The 11,670-nt window shown below is 32.8% G+C and overlaps 1 protein-coding gene across 2 annotated transcripts in view; it reads right to left on the bottom strand.

Moving 5' to 3' along the window:
• LOC106457121 (potassium voltage-gated channel protein Shaw-like) overlaps nt 1–11,670 on the bottom strand; it is a 165,785-nt gene that overhangs the window by 86,183 nt on the left and 67,932 nt on the right. For both annotated transcript variants that reach the window (XM_022382933.1, XM_022382932.1), the window contains exon 2: nt 2,929–2,978. The gene's annotated coding sequence lies outside the window, so the exon portion shown is untranslated. The remainder of the gene's footprint in view (nt 1–2,928; nt 2,979–11,670) is intronic.

An 11,670-nucleotide genomic window follows, 5' to 3' on the forward strand; every position in this document is an offset into this window, starting at 1 on the left:
TAGGTCCTATTCACATGGTTACAGTTGGTTTGTACTCATATGTTCGTATTCTAGGTCTATATTCACATGGGTTACTAGTTGGTTTGTACCTCCATAATGTTAGGTATTTCTAGGTCATATTTCCCATGGGTTAGAGTTGGTTTGTACCTCCATAATATTCGGTATTTCAGGTCATATTTCACATGGGCTACAGTTGGTTTGTACCTCCATAATATTCGGTATTTCAGGTCATATTTCACATGGGTTACAGTTGGTTTGTACCTCCATAATGTTCGGTATTTCAGGATATATTTTGTTTGTCCACAACTGAGATGTTTTACACACCAATGGCTGATATCTCAGTATATTTTTACCTGGATAACAGACAGTTTACACTATGGCTGATACTTCCGAACGTTCTTTGTCTGATTTAGAGTTTGCTGATATCCCAGGTATATGGAATGATAAAGGGGTTTTTCCTACATGGAATAGTTAGTTTAAGCCCGTCGTATGTTTGATATTTATATATATTTTGTGGGTTACACTTCATTGACGCAACCATAATTGATATGTTTGGAATATTAAATATTCTACGTTATGTTTTACCAGGCAACAGGTGATTTATATTTTTAGTATGTTTGATCTTTTAGGGCATTTCTCTAACCCAAGTATAATTTATATACATTATTATTTGGTTATAATCTTTTAATTTCCCCAAATATACTTGATAATTCAAAATATTTCTTGTTTTGCATGCAGTTGTAGTGCATACCAGTTATTTAATATTATAGGATTTTCTTATTTGAATTATAGTTGTTTTAATTTTTACATCTTAGGTTTCATTTGACTAGACTACAACGGATTTGTATTTCCAATATTTTTGTTATTCTTAGCACATTTGTTTTTGCCTAGAATACAGTTAGTCTACATCATAGCATAGAATATTTAAATACAATCTGGAGTACAGTTTGTTTACACCTACAATTAGTTGGATATTTTAGAGTATTTCTTGCCTAGAGTTACAGTTGAATTATACCCTAAGTATGTTTCGTGTCTCTGAATGTTTCTTGTTTGGGACACAATTAGTTGGCTTTGGACTTTACTTTGTTTATGTTTTAAGACGTTACTTATCTGAGTTGCAGCTAGTTTAAAATTCTTGTACAAATATTTTCCATTTTGGAAAGTTCTTTTAGCGCTGCGTGATTTTTTGTTCATAATTCCTTTCTTTTGCATGGGTTATAGTTTGTTTAAATTTCAAGTCTGATTGATATTTCAGGAATATTTTATCTAGGTTACTTTTTTTCCGTTCATATGTTGAATAATTTGATATTTTATGATATATTTTATCCTAGTCCCATAGCACTTTTGATATTTAACTCGTCTGGCTGGGTAACAGATGGTTTACATCCCTCGTGTAAGTTGGTATTTTAGAATATTTTCAACTAGTTTGTTTCGATGTTTCAAAATATCTCTTGGATTGATGACAGTTGATATACAAATTCAGGGTGTTTGGTATTTTAGGAGGTCTCTTTTCTGGACCAAGCTTTCTTTACTCCTTGAATTTACTTGATATTTTGATATTTTAGGAGGTCTCTTTTTCTGTACCAAGCTTTTTTTACTCCTTGAATTTACTTGACATTTTTGATTAGAGTTAACTTATTCTAACTGTAGGTTTGATATTTTAGGGTATTGTTTGCCTAGGTTACAGTTCGATATTTCAGGGTACTGTTTGCCTTGATTATTGTTCATTTAAATGCCCAATGTTTCATATTATAGACTATATTTATTGCCTAGTTTGCTAATTTATACTGCTACCATTTGATATTTTATATCACTTTTTTTCTCTAAGTCACTTCCCTGAAGGGACAGCGATAAGTCTTCGGATTTACAACGCTAAAATCAGCGGTTCGATTCCCCTCGGTAGACACAGCAGACAGCCAGATGTGGCTTTGCTATAATACGAAACACACACATATACACTCTAAGTCATAACCGATTTAAATTGCAAGTACTTTCAAAATTTTTGAAAAATCACTTGACTGGATTACAATTGGATTTCTTAGTGTGAGAGTTTTGTTTGTATGGACTACAGTTGTTTACTTTTTCAGTGTGCTTATTATTTCGAAAAATACTATGTGTCGATTATATCCAGTTAATCACTCCTTAAGTTAAATATTTCAAACATATTTTATGTTGGCTTATAACCACTGTATATTTCATATACGGATTATGGACTACACCCAATACGAGTAATGTTTCTATGGCGCTTGTCTCCAGAGTTATGTTCCAGTTACCCACTTGCATGTTGGATATTTAAGGACAAATGTTGCCTGGGTTACAGCTGGTTGTCATTGTTTTCATGGGAAATGTATTTCATACATTTCGTAATTGTTACTATTTTGTGCACTATGTATTTAAATGCTTTGTGCAATTTTAAATGTAGATTATTATATATATATATATATATATTTAATAACTTATATAAAGTTAATAAAAGTTAAATAGAGAGATAACTATTCAAATTACTCAATACAGAAAATACAACATTACATGTATATAAATATTAGTCGTTGAATAAAATCTTAAAAATAATTGAATTGTAGCTCAGTAACTGACGCACCCAAGGGTTTGAGAAATAACATAAGAGTGAACGAGTTCTAAATTAATCATGAATATTCTTTGATAGAAAGGCAGAAGACTTTCGAAATGTCGTTCTCTACACTTGTCTCTCTACAAGATGCAGTTGCCGTCCATTCTGCAAAGTTTAATCATGAATATATTTCTTAACTTTACAGTTTATGATTGCCTGTGTAGTATTTAATGATGGGATTCTCATGTAAAGAATACCATCTTAATTGCTATTTAAGTAAACTACGCTTAATATAGATTAAAAAACTGTTCTAAAAATATTCACGCTATAGGTAAAATTCTGATCATTAATAAACTTACCGTTTGTAGTCTCGGTTAACTTGGTATTTTCTTTTTCATGTTTGTTTATCCTAAAAATAATAATTGGAGTATGTTATTTAAATCTAGCACTAACTTGTTTTAGTTTGATGACTGCACATTTAATATGGCCGGAAAATTACTATAAGTAAGTGTCTTAAATGTTCACCTAATCCTCACTACTTTTTTTAAATACATTGATATTTTTGTCCTTGTCGTCGTTAAGTAAAAGGTTTAGTAAAATTCGCCATTTTCAGTCTTTTCAGTATTTGTTATATATTTAATAATAAAGATTACTTGGTTGAATCATCAAAAAGCTAGGAAAGATCCCACTCTGGTGTATTTAAGGTAGAATTGAAAATAAGCGAGTTCTTCTAAAATAAATTGTTACTGAAAAAAATATGCGGCCATTTTGATAAAATCACAGTACTCAAAAGAGAAAGGAACACAAATGAATCTTATCTGTAACCACAAATGTTAGATAAATGGTATAAGCCAAAAAAATAAAAAAAAATAAATGAATCAGTATGTGACACCTTAGATGTTTTTCTGGAGGAAAGAAAATGAATTAGCATTCTAACACTAGGTGGCTATTTTGTAACCCTTGAACACCTCATTTGATTTATCTAAAAGCTTTAAATATCACAAACGTAGTTTGAATATATGCATTTAGATACAAGCGCATCGCAACAAAATCACAGTTAGAAAATCTAAAACCTGAAATATGACATAAATGGAAACACCAATTCCGGGATTTTCTTGATGTTGACCAAGTTTTACTTTATCATAACCTTTTTTTTTCACGTGTTGATACAGAAGAAAAGTAGTTGATAAAGAACTGAGTTGACTTTATGGCTTTTATGGGACAGTAACTTTTAGGTTTTTGTAAAGTCATTTACAACAGATATTTGATGAACACTACAGGTAAGATAATGGATAGTTAAACAGTAAACTATACATTTCTTAGCTTTTGGTTTTCACACAGGAAGTTCGTTTATTTTGCGAGTAACATACAAATAAAGACGAACGTATTCGAAATCTCATGTTTAACAGTCGACAACGTAAACTAGAGCTTTCACGTGTTGACGTCATCTTTCCAGGAATTATTTGATGTACTAGAAAGACAAAAGGTTCACTAATAGTTTGACGTCATTTCCAACCAAACTACAAGCCACGCCTTTAGAAAGGCAAAACTATCAGAATAAAAAAAATAGTTAGCTAAGTGTTTTAACTTGTACACCCGTCTTTAAGAGTTCCAATCTTGTTCTCGGTAGACCGAATTTATTAGGAAGATCATTAAGTGAAAAGTAGGTTCTGTAACAACATCGTCAGTTGTTCTAGTTTCTTAGATATGGCAATCTAAGGCCAGAAAGTTATTTTATTGTATTAAATTTTCAACAAATCAGAAACAGTACTTGTATGACAAATGAAAATAGTAATGTGCCGTTATAAATTCTTTGTTTGTGTTCTTATGTTTCCTAAAGGCTATGATATAAATGTCAACTTGATCCATTGTCCACTAGTAAATATTTGATCATTATCGACTGACCTAGATCTAAGACTGTCGCTGTATAATAGTTGCTACGCCTGTGAAAATGCTTACTCTGCATTGCAATAAGGTATCAAAAGAGAACATCACAGAAGGGACGCAGGAAATCTGCTCCACAAACTATTCTAAATTTATCTGAGCATTTAATACAACTGCCATAACATCTGCGGCTTCAAATTCGCAAGGAATTATGGTTGATATATTTTTTTTACTGACTCTATTTCAAGTTGGACAGTTGTGTTACTTGATAATATTACTTGTACGTTGACTGTATGGTCATTCTATATATATTCTATATTAAAAGCAGTAAAGTAAAAATAGCAAAGCAGTTGTTTGGAGGATCTCTAAAAATAAACAGGGTATCATACGTATATCACGTGTAGTTTGTAAAGTACGATCACAGGATAAAATACTGACTAATTCGTTTTCTTTTCTTTCAGGAAATCACTTTGTCGTAATAGTTTAATAAATAAACAAAAATACATTATAGCAATCGTTAATGTAGAAATGTAAAATATAGCTAACTTAATCAGAATTTAAAAAGATTTATGCAGGGGTGTGGCAAGTTGTCCACATACGTAGTCTTGTCTATTTCGCGTGTATGCTTTCCATATATGTAACTTAGGAAGCCAGAGCTGGTAGGCTGAAAGGCTCTTATCTCGTTTGTACGAATAAAGGGGAATGGTTAGTCAACCTTTCAAAGTCTCATCCATATTAGTAAGCTGAAATATGCCTGATCCTATCTAAGAATAGCCAAAACTATATATAGAAAGCTGATTTTAAGTGAATGTCGTAGATTTGCTCAGAAATGATAAATACTTCCCCTAACACTCAGGCACTGACACATTGGATAGAATATTTTCTTTGATGGCGTGAAAATGTCTAAGCTTTCAATTCCGGTCAAGGAGAAAAAAAATATTTTCTATTTCGTTTTTATTACTCTATAAAGAAAAAGTAGATGGGTGAATGTGAAAGTAAAAAAAAAAAAGGGACAATAACAAAAAAGGGGAACCATGTTACCATATAAAATATTAAATAAGCTTCTGAAACCATTTATTCGCGGATATATTATAATGGGCTGTGTGTAATAACGAAAAAAAATCCTAAATTGTAAATTACATATTTTTTTTTTATAAAAACAAATACACAAAAATGCACGAGTTGAAATCTTCCATTTTTGCCGAAAGAGCAAATAATAGAAACAAACCATTACTTTCCATATTGAACAAAATGACTTTCATGTAAGCTATTCGTAAGCAAAAATAATATCGTTACAATTTTCACTGACCACGATTTTGTTAAAAAATTTAATGACTTATTTCTAGCTGTGAAATAAAAAGGTAAAAAAAGCGAGTAGACGCCAAGAAGGAGACTGGAGTTTATTGATTTCTCTCACTACCATGAAACGAAGGGTGACCAGACAGTACTATATGTGGGGGCGGATCGAGTGAGAGTAATTCTGTTGTCAGTCTACGTAATATATTCTGTGTAACAAAGATAAAGTAGTTAGAAGTTTATATATAAAATGGACAAGTGTTCTATCTAATCCATTTAGAGCGTAAGCTGAGTGTCTGAACGTTACAAACCGTCCAAGAAAAGTACTACGGAGAAAACATACCAACTTAGTAAATCTTACAAACACTACTGAGAAAACATACCAACACTTTAAAGCTTTACAGACACTACGGAGAAAACATATCAATACCTTAAACTTTACAAACACTACGGAGAAAACATGTCAACATTATAAAACGTTACAAACACTACGGAGAAAACATACCAACATTATAAAACATTACGAACACTACGGAGAAAACATACCGACATTGTAAAACCTTAACAGCACTAAATAAATGCTACTAACATAATAAAGACCTATAAGTACTATGAAGAAAGCCTACAAACATCATAAAGATCTATAAGTACTACGGAGAAAGCTACAAACATCATAAAGATCTATAAGTACTACGGAGAAAGTCTACAACCATCATAAAGATCTATAAGTACTACGGAGAAAGCCTAAAAACATCATAAAGATCTATAAGTACTACGGAGAAAGCCTACAAACATCATAAAGATCTATAAGTACTACGGAGAAAGCCTACAAACATCATAAAGATCTATAAGTACTACGGAGAAAGCCTACAAACATCATAAAGATCTATAAGTACTACGGAGAAAGTCTACAAACATCATAAAGATCTATAAGTACTACGGAGAAAGCCTACAAACATAATAAACATCTAAGTACTACAAAGAAAACTTACCAGCATTGTAACACCTTACAAACACCACGAAGGAAAACTACCAACACTGTAAAAAATGTACGAACATACGGAAAACAGCTAGTAACATTATAACACCCTACAAACACCAAGAAAAAATAATATCAACATTGAAAAATCCCACTAGAATCGCCAAAAAATAAGAATAAATATAAAAGCTCTGAAACACTAAGTAAGACAATCAACGTCAACTGGTATACCCAGTGAATATGGCTGAAGGAGTTACTTTTGAATATGGCTGAAGGAGTTACTTTTTCTTTTGTGTCTTTAAGAAGCTACTGAACACAAGGCAGAGAGGCTTCAATACAGTGCATAAGTGTAAAAAACAGCATTTATAGCTCTCTAGGGTCAAAAAAGTCTGTCTTCTAACAAGACATGATGAATGCGACCAGTTGGTGTTTTGACAGAAGAAGAACGAAACCTAAAGGGACCGGTCTCGGAGTATCAATAGATATCAGTCATAGCCACTGGTGAATGACTCAGTAACTTGCGCTATTGAATCTAATACACCTGTGTATTGTGAACAAATTTATCCCTCTGCCAATCTTTTTTTTTAAATCTATCTCTTATAGTATAAGGTTAACGTACAGCTAGAATTACTAAGTTTTATATTTTAATATTATTCTTGCTTTTTGTGTAATGATAAAGAATCCGATAATTAAGTATAAGGAAATAGGTGCTGAAGAAAATAAACAACGTAGGTTTGTTCGTTTGTTTACACAAGTCTACACTGAGTACATAGCCTAACCTAATTTTGGAGTAATAAACTAGAGCGAAGGCAGCTAGTCAACAGCACTCATCGCCAGTTTTGGGATCTTCTTATCTGACAGAATAATGGAATTTGACTGTCACTCCTATAACGCAGTCACGGGTTCGGAGTTCGTTTCTGTGGCAACAGGATGCAGAGCTTGAACCATCAGATTTACAATATAATCACGCTAACCACTAGGGCCACATCATAACTTTTGTCTATGAATGTCATTTATACGTATCATAATAATATATTCTGGTTATAAAAGTACAAAGGGGTTTATATAACTTATTCTTTACTAGCTAATATTACAATATAGTATGAACAATGGATAAAACATAAGTTGCTTCTCAAATTAGCTAATGGCGGATAAGTCACCAGATGTCAGTAATGTGTACTGTTTCCGTTCATTACAACATATGGACATCAAATGTTCTACTTTACGTTCTAAGAAGAGAGCGTTCAACACAGTTACATTTGTATCTTGCTATGTGACAAACATGCATACTCACTTTAAATAATTTGACCTTGACAGAAATACGACAAATCGTGTTCTAGCTTGGAGACTCATTCACTTTGTTTATAGAAGGAATTCAAATGTAACAGATGGTACACAGCAGGGCGACTATTTATATTTCATAAATCGTCCGTAGGCTAAAAAACTGAAAATTATATTTTTCTCAACAAAGTACACGTAAGTCAACTCAGTTTTGAAGCTAATTTAAAATCTTAAACAAATTATGTTTATTTATTGTTTGTTATATAGAAAACTAACGTGATTATTGTTTTTGGTTTCTTAGTGCAAAGCTACACAATGAACTATCTGCACTTTGTTCACCACGGAAATAAATGAATTCTAGATTTTAGTAGTGTAAGTTCGTAAACTTACCATTGACCCATGGGAGTACCTAAGGTGATTAATAGACCATTATGGTGGTGTCTACGATGGTGAATACATTACGTTTAGTGAAATTTTAGTTAAATATATTTTGCTTTATATAAAAAAAAAAGCTTCACACAGGAATAATTCGATTTTATTTGTTTATTGTTAATCGTAAAGCTACACAATGGGCTATCTGTGTTGAGCCCACCACTGGTATCGAATCCCGGTTTTTATCATCACAACCCAGAGAGAAGAATTCGAACCGATGATTATAAAAGTCGCACAATCAACTAATGTAAGATACCTTCATAAACACACAGTTTATTTTCAAGTGTAATGATTTACAAAGTTTTACATAATGTTATTTAATTTGAGCATAATGTTGGTCATGTTTTATATAAATAATATTTATGATGTTCATTGCTATTACACGAAAAAAAGAATGTAATGCAAAATTTTTATATTCCGTCAGATTAAAAAAACCACAACAACATGATAATGAAAATACGAAACCACAAAACAATTTCATAATATATAAAGAAAACAAGGTGTGGGTTCTTAAGTGACATGAAAAAAAAAAGAGCAGTGTCTATGCTTACTCAACACTGAGAGAAAATCTATATATTTAGAACTATGTGAGGTCAAGGAATATAGTATTGTCTTTACTTGGCGGTGTAATAAAATAAATAGATAAGCACTGTTTACATCTAGTTGTTACTTAGTTAAACATAGAATAGTGTAATTTACCGTCACATTATAACGTCCATACGGCTGAAAGGACGTGTATGTTCAGTGATAAGATTCAAACTCGCGATTGTGAGTTGAGCGCTCTAGCCACCTGGCCAAGTCAGACCATAGTGAGATATAAACAGAAGAGTGGTATAAGATAAAGAAAAACAATGCCTGTATTTATCGAACCACAACATTGTGAGAAAATGTAAATATCTGGAGTTATGGAATATGGACAGAAACTTTGGTATCTGGTGGTTTTGTTTTGTATATTTGCACAAAGCGACTCAAGGAACACCTGCACACCTGCCATCCCCAATTTTGAACTGATGGACTAGAGAAACGGCAGTTAGAGAACAGCAACCACTGCCAACTCTTAGGTTACTCTTGTTTGACCAAATATTGGAATTTGACTGTCACCACTATAACACACACACGGCCCCAAAGTGTGGAACGCGATTATTATTTTTTGGTAACGAGGTATTAAAATTTAACTCTCCTGTCGGGAGTGCTAATCACTGAGCTATGATCGGCCCAGTATCTGATGGTGCAGGACACAATGAAAAAAAAAAGCTTAATGTATATGAGGTTTGACATGAGAAAAAGAAAAAGAACACTGGTTTTCCTGGTGGCGCATGATATCTAACCATCTGTTGAATGAGATCATGCATAACATAGTAGGTGTTTACATTTGGCATTGCTGTACTTAAATAGAAACATCATCTTTGTGGCGCTTCATGATATAGAGAAAAATATATTTTCTTTACATCCTGTTGTATGTATAGGATAAATGAATGGGATTGGAAAGTTCAGCCTAAATGTAATGTTACGCTAAACGAACAGATCACAAACTCTTAGGATTTAGGTTTAGCTATCCCTAATTTGAAACTGCTTACCAGAGTGAAGGCGGCCAATCAGTAGCACCCACCGCCACAAGGGCTTTTTGAGGCTCTTTGAACCGAATAATGGCACTGACTTTCACTTTAATAACTAGTTCACAGTTGAAAATGTGGAGTGTGTTTAGTGGGATTATATCTCTAATCCTAGACCCTTTGATCTGCAGCCTGATATGCTAAACACAAGGCCACGAACGGTTCGAATGAAATAAGAGAAATCTAGAATGTATTTGTGGTGTATTATACTAAGGAAACAATAATGCTGTTTTGGTATCGTATAGTAAAATAAAATAGTTTGTATGTATCTAGTGTTGCATGGAATAAAGATGAATACTCGTATACTTAGTGTTTAACAATATGAATTAAATTTTTGTTCTTCTTACACTTATTACATAAAGAGAATAACAGTGCATTTGTCTGAGTATGTATGGCTAAAGAGAGACAATGTGTACTTCTTCTGATGCATAATGGAAGAGCAACATCATCCACATCTAGAATTCAATAAAACAAAGGCATATTATTTGTATATGGATATGTAAGATATAAAAAAAACGTCTTTTCTACTTCGAGTTTCTTTCATATTAAGTCACATTATGTATTAGTAAATAGCTCTGTATTTGTAACTGTGAGTACGTCATAAAAATGAAGAACAATCCCGTTATTCGTTTAGAAACAGTCGAGTTGGTTGTGGGTTTTTGACTGACCCACCCTCTTGTCAGCAATTCTAAATAAGCAATTGGTATGCATGGCTCATTGGGTCCCTAACCTGGCCATTTAGCTAATGTGTCGCATAACGTGCTTTTCAGATTAAAAAAAACACCAAAATACCTGATAAATAAATACAAACATTTTTTGTATGTGGAGAAGTTTAAAACATATGCAGTTAGACTAACGTTCACCAAGATAATAGCCCGGATTCAGCGCGAAATAGACTCCATAAGATAATGGATTGTTCGATTGTAGTCCGCTCGTCGAGTCACAGCCCGAACATGCTATCTAATGGACCACATCAGGCCCATCCAGTTCCTCGTGTGAATTTTGTTTAAATATTCGCTTTAACGTCGGCACAGAAAAACGTGAAATGTAACTGAAGAGATCACTCGCTTCTGTTCATTTGCTGTCCAAAATTTACGCTCTACATATTGCTATGTTTAACTGTTTGTATCTAACATAAGTACTCCTGTTATATGACAGTTTTTACTGTTCTCTCTATGATATTGGATAAGACAGACGAATCTGTCAATTGGTTCACAATCTGGCATATGTTGCACTATATATTTCTGCTCATTCGTCTTTTTTTTCGGTCATTCAACAGCAGTTAGCGGCCACAACTTTTTCTACAAGCAGATGTATCATTTACTATTGCTAGTGTTGGTAGACTATAATGATAAATGTCTTTGAACAACCAACCAAAGGAACGGTATATGATAACGACGATCTTGGAAGACGAATATCTATTAGGTCGTCAAGAAATTAATGTTGCTTTTTTAAATGAAAAACCCGAACAACTTATATATATCAGAACAAAACAGTTATGAAATGAAATAGTCTCCATTCTTATCGATAACGGTTTTCCATCTTACAATCAGGTTGTTAATGTCCTGATTAAAGAAATCAATTAGCTTTGAAGCAAAAAACATGTTGATGTCCTC

This window comes from Limulus polyphemus, unplaced genomic scaffold (assembly GCF_000517525.1).
Source record: "Limulus polyphemus unplaced genomic scaffold, Limulus_polyphemus-2.1.2 Scaffold294, whole genome shotgun sequence".
NCBI classification, from domain to species: Eukaryota; Metazoa; Arthropoda; class Merostomata; order Xiphosura; family Limulidae; genus Limulus; species Limulus polyphemus.